The sequence below is a fragment of the Anomaloglossus baeobatrachus genome, chromosome 5, assembly GCF_048569485.1.
Source record: "Anomaloglossus baeobatrachus isolate aAnoBae1 chromosome 5, aAnoBae1.hap1, whole genome shotgun sequence".
Taxonomy (NCBI): domain Eukaryota; kingdom Metazoa; phylum Chordata; class Amphibia; order Anura; family Aromobatidae; genus Anomaloglossus; species Anomaloglossus baeobatrachus.
Window position 1 is genome coordinate 506888684 of NC_134357.1, and position 12397 is coordinate 506901080.

General features: G+C 47.9%; 1 pseudogene; it reads right to left on the minus strand.

Annotated features, from left to right (window-relative positions):
- Nucleotides 1–412: 412 nt before the first annotated feature.
- LOC142312851 (uncharacterized) overlaps nucleotides 413–12397 on the minus strand; it is a 102111-nt pseudogene continuing 90126 nt past the window's right edge.

Genomic DNA, 12397 nt, shown 5'->3' on the forward strand with positions numbered 1-12397 from the left:
TGAAAAAGGATTTTCTCCTGTGTGGATTCTCTGATGTCGAACAAGATTTGATTTGTCTGCAAAACATGTCCCACATTCTGAGCAAGAAAATGGCCTCTCCCCTGTGTGAATTCTCTGATGTGTAGCAAGATCAGATTTCCTACAATAACATTTCCCACATTCTGAACATGAAAAAGGCTTCTCTCCTGTGTGAATTCTCTGATGTCGAACAAGATTTGATTTGTCTGCAAAACATTTCCCACATTCTAAGCAAGAAAATGGTTTCTCCCCTGTGTGAACTCTCTGATGTATAGCAAGATCAGCTTTCATATAATAACATTTTCCACACTCTGAACATGAAAAAGGCTTCTCTCCTGAGTGAATTCTCTGATGCAGTAGAAGCTTTGATTTATCTGTAAAACATTTCCCACATTCTAAACAAGAAAATGGCTTATCCCCTGTGTGATGTCTTTGATGTTTAACAAGATTAAATTTCTCAGTATAATGTTTTCCACAGTCTAAACATGAATATGGCTTCTCTCCTGTGTGAGTTCTCTGATGAGTAACAAGATGGGACTTTCTGTAAAACATTTCCCACATTCTGAACAGGAAAATGGCTTCTCCCCCTTATGACTTTTCAGATGTTTAACAAGATTTTGCTTCCAATTAAAACATTTTCCACATTCTGAACATGAAAATGGCTTCTCCCCTGTGTGAATTTTCTGATGAGTTATTAGTTGATATTTCTCATTATTACATTTCCCACATTCTGAACATGAAAATGGCTTCTCCCCTGTGTGAATTCTCAGATGTGTAACAAGATTTGTTTTCTGATTAAAACATTTCCCGCATTCTGAACATGAAAATGGCTTCTCCCCTGTGTGTATTATCTGATGTCTTACAAGTCTTGATTTAGTATTGTAACATTTTCCGCATTCTGAACATGAAAATGATTTCTCCCCTTTGTAAGCTATTTCATGTTTATCAGCCCTTCTGTGATATTTGTATTCTATATTTGTCTTTGATGAAGCAGGAAAAAAGACCTGTTGAAAAGGATCAGATAACAGACTGTTTCTGAGAAGGTCTTGAGGTGTATCTGGTATAATAACATGTTTTTCACTAGTATCTGGTGTGATACCAACATTATCAGCTGAAAAATCGGAGAATATCAGGTATCCCTCTGAGCTCTTGGTACAGTCATCTGCAAAAAAAAAATTTAAAAATTACTTTTATTATTTTTCACAAACTTAACATGGGAATTATATGACTATTCACCGTATATTACGTATATTATTATTATAAACTTTACAGTATTTCCATGCAAACTGCAATACAATTCAATTATTGACAGACTAAGATAATAGACCACAAAAGAAGGAATGATAGATTATAGTGTTAGGGGTCCTTAATCACTTTTATTATGCAATTCCATCTCAGACATTCTCTGAACGGCACAAGCACTATAGCAAAGAGCACAGTACATTGGAGCAGATTAGTCATGTGTAGGGTGCCAAAGGGCGGTTTTTGTGGGGGAGCTGCAACTACAGTATCACACCCTGATACTCTACAGAAAAGTCTTGTCCCCACTGAAATGTGTTGGATGTGTTACACTCACTTGCCGACCATCGGATTCTGTGTCCTCCAAGTCCTCCATTTTCAAAAGCCTTCCTCCACACATATAAATCAGAAGACACTTTATGTGTTCCATGAAAAACAACTTTACTTGTTCCTACTTGCAGCTCCGGATCTGTACTCCCCCACAAGGACATAGGCTACTGTACTCGAGTCTTGTGCCCCAGAAGTCTCAGGAGAATTTGGCAGTAGAGTACTAGCCTGAATCTCTATTCATCAGAGCATAGTTGCTTCACGAGCACTACCCAGCCTTAATTCCCTGCTCTTTCAGGAACAACTTTTTCTCTTGCTCCACTAACCCCTATCACAGAATCTAGACCTACACTTAAAGGGAACCTGTCACCAGATTTGGCGACTATAAGCTGCGGCCACCACCAGTGGGCTCTTATATACAGCATTCTAACATGCTGTATATAAGAGCCCAGGCCACTGTGTAGAATGTAAAAATCACTTTATAACACTCACCTAAGAGGCGGTGCAGTGCAGACTGGTCGGATAGGTGTCTCCATTCTCCGGTACCGGCACCTCCTCTTTCAGCCATCTTTGTCCTCCTTCTTCTGAAGCCTGGGTGCATGACGCGTCCTACGTCATCCACGCTAGCCGGCATTGAGGTCCCGCGGAGGCGCACTATAATACTTTGATCTGCTCTACTCAGGGCAGATCAATGTGCGCCTGCGCAGGACCCTAGTATGGATTGTGTGGATTACGTACTACGTCCTACACAGCGGCCTGGGCTCTTATATACAGCATGTTAGAATGCTGTATATAAGAGCCCAATGGTGGTGGCCGCAGCTTATAGTCGTCAAATCTTGTGACAGGTTCCCTTTAGCCACTTGTGCTCCTGTAGTATGCCCCAGACAGAGCTACCTTGATAAACATCCTACATAGCAGTATTTTACATTTCTACATAGCATAACCAATACTGCTACATATACATGGCATTCTTATATCTTGTAATTATGCATGAACATATCACATTACATTATACAGGAAAACATCACATTTGGACAGTATGATCAGTGCCTTCATGGGCAGGAACATGGCCACCTCCTTACATATTTACACATAAGCCATGGCTCTGGGGAAAAAGTAAGGATTTATATATCTTTTTTTAATGTAAACTAAGTAGTGGCTACAAGAAAGGAGAACAGGTCCTTCATATTCTTATATACAGTATCATGCAAGCCAATATATACATTGGCTAAGCATACAAATATGGGAGCACTGGGAATCTAAAAAATTATTTGCCTTAGTTTCTTCTGTAAAAATAATAGCCCCTGGGTGCTTGAAAGTTTCTAAATCCTTAAAAAGTGTTTTAACATTTCTGCATAAATTTTACCTAAAAACTATACCAGACTTTCACACTAAAAGTAGATAAGGAGACTTCTATTTGTAATATCTAGCAGGTCAGTTATGTAACATTATGATTTCAGTCCCCCCTATGCCAATGGCTGACTATTTTCTAACTACCACAGTGGCAGGTGACGTCACCTGGCATATGACATGGAGGCCGACGGGCTTCCCTGATGGCAACAGCAACACAAGCGTCATCACGGATCATACCGCGATCCGATTGGACAGTGCCTATTTTTAACCTCTTCTTTCACTGCAAGTCACTGCCTCTTAACGAAGGTGCACAGCCGAAATGCACATCGGAGCAGACAGCATTCTGGAAGGATTCCCTACACTCAACCTGCCTTAATTCCAGGTACACTACATGCTCTTATGAATATCTTGTTCATCTACAACAGGGGTGGGGAACCTTTTTACTGCTGGGGGCCATTTGGAAAATTCTACCTTTCTTCTACCTTTTTTGTGGCCAACCTTCGGGGGCCACAAAAAATTATCAACTTGAAAATGACCCGGCTATATTTGGTCACAAATTTAAATCACCCCTACTATGGCGGCCGGAGCTGCTTCTCTTTGGTGCGGTTGTAATGTTTGCTTCTCACAACTGCTTTTCCAGGTTTGTCTTTGTCTGGAGCGCAGGCAACTCTTTATGATAATAAGATTGGTAAATCATATATATCACACAGGAGACACTGTACATACAGGCACAGCCCCGACACACTGGCCGTATACTGCACACAGCCCCGACACACTGGCCGTATACTGCACACAACCCCGACACACTGGCCGTATACTGCACACAGCCCCGACACACTGGCCGTATACTGCACACAGCCCCGACACACTGGCCGTATACTGCACACAGCCCCGACACACTGGCCGTATACTGCACACAGCCCCGACACACTGGCCGTATACTGCACACAGCCCCGACACACTGGCCGTATACTGCACACAGCCCCGACACACTGGCCGTATACTGCACACAAACTTGACACATTGGCTGTAAACCACACATTGTAATCACACACTGGCCGTATACTGCACACAGCCTTGACACATTGGTCATATTGTACACCACCCACGACACACACTGGCCATATACAGTACACATGCACAGGAGATAGTGTATACTGTACACAGCACTCACGCTCCATATACACACATGCCGTATACAGCACACACACACACACACACACACAAGCCATGCACAGCATTCAACAAGCCATACACAGCACTCAACATGCCGTATACACAGCACACATACACGCCGTATACACAACACATACATACTGGACTTTTAAGTCACAAATACATTTGATATACTAGATATAAACACACTTAGCTCACATATAAGTACCTGCTGCTTAGTTGCCCTCAGGTGCAGCACAAGTTCCTGCCTGCCACAAGATGGATGCAGCAGCTCAGCTCAAGGGCTGGCTTCCTTCTCGTCTTCGCTCTCCTCTGCGGTGCTAGACCTGAACAGCCAAGCACAGAGGCAGAGTGCAGAGAAAGGGAGGGTGAGAGGCAGAACGCACGGCACTATACAGCATTCTTAGTGCAGTGCAGTCCCCTCCCCCATCACTCTGCTTATAGCTGCAATCTCACAGAGGAGCATGTAGGAGCCAGAGGGAGGGAGAACGTCCCACCCCCAGTGCTGTCTGTCGGCCAGCAATAGACAAGATGAGCGGCTGCCCGAGCACCTCAGCCACCGGGAATCTGCCCCGGGGGCCGCAGAAAAGGTCATCGCGGGCCGCATACGGCCCGCGGGCCGGAGGTTCCCCACCCCTGATCTACAAGGTGTGGCTAGCAATTATGCAGCAGACACATAGAGTGTTAACTATTTTGTGTATCAGGTTTAGTTCATCCAGTTTCTCTACAGGACCTGCACATGGCATTTGCATTTTCTGACTCCAATTTACCTTATTCCGCATAAATATAATTTCATTAGCAAGTACTACTCTTTGTGGTCAATTACTGCAAATCATTTCTTTTTAGTTATACTGGAAGTCGTTAATTAGACATTCTTCTATGTGAGTGTGATACATAATTATATTCATATTTTTCCTTCACTCCACTTATTTATATAGTGTCTATGCTAGGTGGCTGTTTATTTTGGATGGACTTCTTTATACTAATAATAATCTTCTACTTATTCATGAATTGGCTCTCCAGGTATAACATGTGGAATAAGCATCTACACATTGCACTTATGTTCTGGCTCATTTCCTGGTTTTCCTTTAGTTTTGTGAACTTTGTACATATAAGGCTCTCCCTTTTGAGTTCTGCATTTTGTCTATATAGCTTGAGGCTATGTTCGCACGTAAATGCTGAAATTTCTGCAGCGATTTGACAGCACATGTGCGCTTCAAATCGCTGCAGAAACACTGCGTAATGGATGCAGTGTTTCAGCAGATTACATGACGATTTCATGCGCTATGGATGCTGGCTCTCCCATAGACAGAGTGGGAGCTGCATCCAAAGCGCACCAATTAATTGACATGCTGCTTTTTTGTATGCACGGATTTGGGTCAAAATTTTAGCATCCAAATCGCTGCGTTCAAAAAAGCAACGTGCGCATGGATTATGCACAATCTTCATAGATTGTGCTGGGGACGCAGGACGCATGCATTTACGCTGCAGTGCAATATGCAGCGTAAATGCATGCAATTACGCAACGTGCGCACAAGCCCTTACATGGGAAGGTGCTTAAGCAGTCAGGTCTGGATCCTGCTCTGCCCCCATCTTTTGGAGGGCTCCTAGCACATAGAAGGGTCAACTACAAGAGCTAAGGACCATCATAATTACACCTTGTCGCGGTGGGATGGGGTTTATACTCTTTTGATGAAAATAGCATCAACAAAGTACTCCGTGTTATCTATATGTACTATTACTATTTATTTACTGCAAGGTATTTGCTCACTTTGTTTTTATCCTAGATTCTGGTTACAAGGGTGAATCGCTGCAGTTCAAAACCTTGGCACAGTTCAAAAAGGATAAGGCACTTCTACCGAATTTCTAGTTACCAGGGTGCTCAGGTAGGTTTCCAAACCATATAACTAGTAATATATACAAGGCACTCCTGAATTCAGTAAAATATGATGATTTTTTATTATTTCATACTCAGTATAGTCAAGTAGTTATGACTTGACTATACTGAGTATGAAATAATAAAAAATCATCATATTTTACCGAATTCAGGAGTGCCTTGTACATATTACTACAAAACCTTTGCACAGTGAGCCATGAAGGACATGTACTGTATATGACCATAGTTGCTGTTCTATGGAGCCACGCACATTTGTCACGCTCCCGGTCTCCCAGCAGCGCTCCTTACTTACTGATCTGGTCACACCATCCCGGCACCGCTCCGTACCCACTGATCCGGTCTCACCGTCGCTGCACCGCTCCGTGACCACTGATCAGGTCCACGTGTCCACCGGTCATGGCTGCCGCTCTGCTCGTGCTCTCCTGCGTCCTGTTCCTGGTCTCATGAGTCTGACTCTGAGTCTTAAGGCCACTTTACAAACAGAGATACATCTTTGGCAGATCTGTGGTTGCAGTGAAATCATGGACATATTGTTCCATTTGTACACAGCCATAAATCTGGCACTGATTGTCCACAATTTCACTGCAACCACAGATCTGTCGCAGATTTATCTTTATCTCTCTGTGTAAAGTGGCCTTTAGTCTCATGCCTCTGTATAGGACCGGGCTGCGCCCACTCTGACTGGTCTTATGGGCCCAGCACACCTGAAGCAGTATATGACATAGGGCTGTGCTGGGTATATAAGACTGGCCTTTCTATGTGGGGGGGGGGCCTGATCAACGTGTCTTGAAGCTTAGTCTTGTGAGCTAGGTGCTCAGGTCCCCTTGTGCCGTGTCCCATTACCAGTACCATTGCCTGACGTTCCTACCCGACACGTGTACCGGAATCCTGTACTGTCTCCGTTTCCAGGAACTCTGAGGCCCCAGTGACTTTGTCCTACCCGTTCCCTGTGGGACGCTGTCCCTGCCCCATTAGTGCTCCGGCTACCGTGCACCCAGGCCTCCGGTGGGGTGCACGGTCCAGTGGATCCACCTCCTGGACCTAACAACATTCAAGCTTAATTCCAAGAGAAAGAGTGGCTACCCAACCCTAAACCTGTGACACATGGAAGGCACCCCTTTCTGTAAGAAATGAACGGAATTTTGTTTACTTACCGTAAATTCCTTTTCTTCTAGCTCTAATTGGGAGACCCAGACAATTGGGGTGTATAGGCTATGCCTCCGGAGGCAGCACAAAGTATTACACTCAAAAGTGTTAAGCCCCTCCCCTTCTGCCTATACACCCCCCGTGCTCCCACGGGCTCCTCAGTTTTGGTGCAAAAGCAAGAAGGAGGAAATATAATTACAAACTGGTTTAAAGTAACTTCAATCCGAAGGAACATCGGAGAACTGAAACCATTCAACATGAACAACATGTGTACACAAAAAAACAGGGGCGGGTGCTGGGTCTCCCAATTAGAGCTAGAAGAAAAGGAATTTACGGTAAGTAAACAAAATTCCGTTCTTCTTTTTCGCTCTATTGGGAGACCCAGACAATTGGGACGTCCAAAAGCAGTCCCTGGGTGGGTAAAATAATACCTCGTAAGAGAGCCGTAAAACGGCCCTTTCCTACAGGTGGGCAACCGCCGCCTGAAGGACTCGTCTACCTAGGCTGGCATCCGCCGCAGCATAGGTATGCACCTGATAGTGTTTCGTGAAAGTGTGCAGGCTCGACCAGGTGGCCGCCTGACACACCTGCTGAGCCGTAGCCTGGTGCCTCAAAGCCCAGGACGCGCCCACGGCTCTGGTAGAATGGGCCTTCAGCCCTGAGGGAACCGGAAGCCCAGCCGAACGGTAAGCTTCGATAATTGGCTCCTTGATCCACCGAGCCAGGGTTGATTTGGAAGCCTGTGACCCTTTACGCTGGCCAGCGACAAGGACAAAGAGTGCATCCGAGCGGCGCAGGGGCGCCGTACGAGAAATGTAGAATCTGAGTGCTCTCACCAGATCTAACAAGTGCAAATCCTTTTCACATTGGTGAACTGGATGAGGATAAAAAGAAGGTAAGGAGATATCCTGATTGAGATGAAAGGGGGATACAACCTTAGGGAGAAATTCCGGAACCGGACGTAGAACCACCTTGTCCTGGTGAAACACCAGAAAAGGGGCTTTGCATGACAACGATGCTAGCTCAGACACTCTCCGAAGAGAGGTGACTGCTACTAGGAAGACCACCTTCTGCGAAAGGCGTGAGAGAGAGATATCTCTCATTGGCTCGAATGGTGGTTTCTGAAGAACCATCAGCACCCTGTTCAGATCCCAGGGTTCTAACGGCCGCTTGTAAGGTGGAACGATGTGACAAACTCCCTGCAGGAACGTGCGTACCTGTGGAAGTCTAGCTAGGCGCTTCTGGAAAAACACCGAGAGCGCAGAAACTTGTCCCTTAAGGGAGCCAAGCGACAAACCCTTTTCCAGTCCAGATTGAAGGAAGGACAGAAAAGTAGGTAATGCAAATGGCCAGGGAGAAAAACCCTGAGCAGAGCACCATGACAGAAAAATTTTCCACGTCCTGTGATAGATCTTGGCGGACGTTGGTTTCCTAGCCTGTCTCATAGTGGCAATGATATCCTGAGATAATCCTGAAGACGCTAGGATCCAGGACTCAATGGCCACGCAGTCAGGTTGAGGGCCGCAGAATTCAGATGGAAAAACGGCCCTTGAGACAGCAAGTCTGTTCGGTCTGGTAGTGCCCACGGTTGGCCGACCGTGAGATGCCACAGATCCGGGTACCACGACCTCCTCGGCCAGTCTGGAGCGACGAGGATGGCGCGGCGGCAGTCGGCCCTGATCTTGCGTAACACTCTGGGCAACAGTGCCAGCGGAGGAAACACATATGGGAGCTGAAACTGCGACCAATCCTGAACTAAGGCGTCTGCCGCCAGAGCTCTGGGGTCTTGAGACCGTGCCATGAACATTGGTACCTTGTTGTTGTGCCGGGACGCCATGAGGTCGACGTCCGGCACCCCCCAGCGGCAACAGATCTCCTGAAACACGTCCGGGTGAAGGGACCATTCCCCTGCGTCCATGCCCTGGCGACTGAGATAATCTGCTTCCCAGTTTTCCACGCCTGGGATGTGAACTGCGGATATGGTGGAGGACGTGGCTTCCACCCACATCAAGATCCGCCGGACTTCCTGGAAGGCTTGACGACTGCGTGTGCCGCCTTGGTGATTGATGTATGCCACCGCTGTGGAATTGTCCGACTGAATTCGGATCTGCTTGCCTGCCAGCCACTGCTGGAACGCTTTCAGGGCAAGATACACTGCCCGAATTTCCAGAACATTGATCTGAAGCGAGGACTCTTGCCGGGTCCACGTACCCTGAGTCCTGTGGTGGAGAAAAACCGCTCCCCATCCTGACAGACTCGCGTCCGTCGTGACTACTTCCCAGGATGGGGGAAGGAAGGATTTCCCCTTCGATAATGAAGTGGGAAGAAGCCACCACCGAAGGGAGGCTTTGGTCGCCTGAGAGAGGGAGACGGTCCTGTCGAGGGACGTCGGCTTCCTGTCCCATTTGCGTAGGATGTCCCATTGAAGGGGACGCAGGTGAAACTGCGCGAAAGGGACTGCTTCCATTGCTGCCACCATCTTCCCCAAGAAGTGCATGAGGCGCCTCAAGGGGTGTGACTGGCCTTGAAGGAGAGACTGTACCCCTTTCTGTAGTGACTGCTGTTTGATCAGCGGAAGCTTCACTATCGCTGAGAGGGTATGAAACTCCATGCCAAGGTACGTCAGCGATTGGGCCGGTGTCAGATTTGACTTTGGAAAATTGATGATCCACCCGAAACTCTGGAGAGTCTCCAGGGTAACGTCGAGGCTGTGTTGGCATGCCTCTTGAGAGGGTGCCTTGATCAACAGATCGTCCAAGTACGGGATCACAGAATGACCCTGAGAATGGAGGACCGCTACTACAGTAGCCATAACCTTGGTGAAAACCCGTGGGGCCATTGCCAGGCCGAATGGTAGTGCCACGAACTGCAGGTGTTCGTTTTCCATGGCGAAGCGCAAGAAGCGTTGGTGCTCTGGGGCAATCGGAACGTGGAGATAAGCATCTTTGATATCGATCGATGCAAGGAAATCTCCCTGGGACATTGAGGCGATGACGGAACGGAGGGATTCCATCCGGAACCGCCTGGTCTTTACGTGTTTGTTGAGAAGTTTCAGGTCCAGGACAGGACGGAAGGACCCGTCCTTCTTTGGGACCACAAACAAGTTGGAGTAAAAACCGTGGCCCTGTTGCTGAAGAGGAACAGGGACCACCACTCCTTCTGCCTTCAGGGTGCCCAGCGCCTGCCGAAGAGCCTCGGCTCGCTCGGGAGGCGGAGAGGACCGGAAGAATCGAGTCGGGGGACGAGAGATGAACTCTATCTTGTAACCGTGAGAGAGAATGTCTCTCACCCAGCGGTCTTTTATTTGTGGCAGCCAGGTGTCGCAAAAGCGGGAGAGCCTGCCACCGACCGAGGATGCTACTAGAGGAGGTAGAAAGTCATGAGGCAGCCGCTTTGTTAGCGGTGCTCCCAATGGCCTTTTTAGGACGTGACTTAGACCGCCATGCATCAGAGTTCCTTTGTTCTTTCTGAGACCTTTTGGACGAGGAGAATTGGGACCTGCCCGCGCCCCGAAAGGACCGAAACCTCGACTGCCCTCTCCTCTGTTGGGAGAGGTTCTGCTTGGGCTGGGGTAAGGATGTATCCTTTCCCTTGGATTGTTTGATGATTTCATCCAGGCGCTCGCCAAAGAGCCTGTCGCCAGAAATTGGCAAACCGGTTAAACGCTTTTTGGAAGCGGAATCTGCCTTCCACTCCCGTAGCCACAAGGCCCTGCGGACTACTACCGAATTGGCGGTCGCAACTGCCGTACGGCTCACAGAGTCCAGGACAGCATTCATAGCGTAAGACGCAATTGCCGAGGTCTGGGAGGTAATGGAAGCCACTTGTGGCGCGGCCGCTTCAATTTTCGCTTGACCTGCTGATATAGCTTGTAGCGCCCATACGGCTGCGAATGCTGGGGCAAAAGAAGCTCCGATAGCTTCATAGATGGATTTCATCCAGAGCTCCATCTGCCTGTCAGTGGCATCTTTAAGCGAGGCCCCATCTTCTACTGCAAGTATGGATCTAGCCGCCAGTCTGGAGATTGGAGGATCCACTTTGGGACATTGAATCCAACCTTTAACCACTTCCGGGGGAAAAGGATAACGTGTATCCTTAAGGCGCTTAGAGAAACGCTTATCCGGACAAGCATGGTGATTCTGGATTGCCTCTCTGAAATCAGAGTGGTCTAGAAACATACTCTGTGTACGCTTGGGGAACCTGAAGCGAAATTTCTCCTGCTGAGAATCTGACTCCTCCGCCGGAGGGGCTGAGGGAAGAATATCCAGCAACTGATGAATGGATGCAATAAGATCATTCACTATGGCGTCCCCGTCTGGAGAATTAAGATTGAGAGCGCTCCCAGGATCAGAATCCTGATCAGCTGTCTCCGCATCATCAACCAGAGAATCCCCCCGCTGAGACCCTAAACAATATGATGTCGAGGGAAATTCTAAGCGGGCCCGCTTAGACGATCTGGGGCTAGGTTCTAAGTCCGAACCCTCCGCCTGGGATGTATGAGATACCCCGTGAGGACCTTGTTGGTCCAACTGAGGGGGGTCAGGGAACAATGATTCAACAGAGTCCCTTTGCTGAGATACCGGTCTGGACTGCAAGGCTTCTAGTATCTTAGCCATAGTCTCAGAAAGTTGATCCTTAAAGGCTGCAAACTCAGTCCCCGTCACCTGGACAGTGTCAACAGGTGGCTCCCCCTGGGCCCCTCTTAGTAGAGGATCCGGCTGAGGAAGTGTCACAGGGGTCGAACACTGTACACAATGAGGGTCAGTGGAACCTGCCGGTAGCTGGGTCTTACATGCGGCGCAGGCAACATAATAAGCCTGTGTTTTGGCACCCCTGCCTTTTGTGGGCGCCATGCTATAGTTTTCCCTGAGTAACACAATAGGGTATATAGCCAGAAAGAACTGTGCTCATACAGTGTAAATTATATACAGTACACAAATAATGTACCAATACAATACAGCACCATGGGGCTAGCACCACATGTGCTGCTTACCAGCCGCCTAAGCGGTTGTGAGGCCACCAGAGACCGTGTCTGGGTCTCCCATGAATATGTCCCTCTCTGCAGCGTCGGTGGAGCTGACAGGAATGGCTGCGGCGTCCTGACGAGCTGAGGAAGCTGTGGGCGTGGCCTAGAAAGAGCGCGAAACGGGCGCTCATACTGTGCACAGTGAGGGGAGTGGAGCATGTAAATCATACTCCAGCCCTCATTGCTGCTCGCTCCGTGCAGCGTCCCGCCCTTCC